Source organism: Chelmon rostratus, chromosome 1, assembly GCF_017976325.1.
Source record: "Chelmon rostratus isolate fCheRos1 chromosome 1, fCheRos1.pri, whole genome shotgun sequence".
In the NCBI taxonomy this organism is placed as follows: Eukaryota; Metazoa; Chordata; class Actinopteri; order Chaetodontiformes; family Chaetodontidae; genus Chelmon; species Chelmon rostratus.
Window position 1 is genome coordinate 33,741,490 of NC_055658.1, and position 1,217 is coordinate 33,742,706.

Genomic DNA, 1,217 nt, shown 5'->3' on the forward strand with positions numbered 1-1,217 from the left:
TAAAACCATATTATCCTTGTAAAACATCCATATTTGAGTGTTTCTGAGAAGCAAACTTGATTTCCAGGGCATCTGGCTCTGAATAACAGCTTCAGCAAAACTAAGCATTGCAGTGTGCTGCAGTTGTCAAAATAGCGTTTTCACAGCGAGAGAAGGCCAAAATGAACATTTTTTGTGTGGAGAACATGTTTTCAGAGTGACTCACATAAAACCATGTTATCCTTGTAAAACATCCATATTTGAGTGTTTCTGAGCTGCAAACTTGATTTCCAGGGCTTCTGGCTCTGAATAACAGCTTCAGTAAAATTGAGCATGTCATTCTACTGTGTGTGTGAAAACAGCGTTTTCACAGCGAGGGAACGCCAAAATGAGCATTGCCTGAGTGGAAAGCATGTTTTCAGAGTGACTCACATAAAATCATGTTATCCTTGTATAACATCCATATTTGAGTGTTTCTGAGCTGCAAACTTTATTTTCAGGCCATCTGGTACTTCAAAACAGCTTCAGAAAAACTAAGCATTTCAGTGTGCTGCAGGTGTCAAAATAGCGTTGTCACAGCGAGAGAAGGCCAAAATGAACATTTTCTGTGTGGAGAACATGTTTTCAAAGTGACTCACATAAAACCATGTTATCCTTGTAAAACATCCATATTTGAGTGTTTCTGAGCTGCAAACTTGATTTCCAGGGCTTCTGGCTCTGAATAACAGCTTCAGTAAAATTAAGCATGTCATTCTACTGTTTGTGTGAAAACAGCGTTTTCACAGCAAGAGAAGGCCAAAATGAACATTTTCTGTGTGGAGAACATGTTTTCAGAGTGACTCACAAAAAACCTTGTCATCCTTGTAAAACATCAATTTTTGAGTGTTTTTGAGATGGAAAATTGATTTTCAGGCCACCTTGCACTTCAAAACTGCTTCAGCAAAACTAAGCATGTCAGTGTGCTACATGTGTCAAAATCGCGTTTTTACAGCGAGAGAAGGACAAAATGAATATTTTCTGTGTGAAGAACATGTTTTCAGAGTGACTGACACAAAACCATGTTATCCTTGTAAAACATCCATATTTGATTGTTTCTGAGTAGGAAACTTGATTTTCAGGCCATCTGGCACTTCAAAACAGCTTCAGCAAAACTAAGCATTTCAGTGTGCTGCAGGTGTCGAAGTTTCACAGGGTTTTCCAAGCCACCTCCAGCAGACTAAGTGTGTATGGTGGAGAAG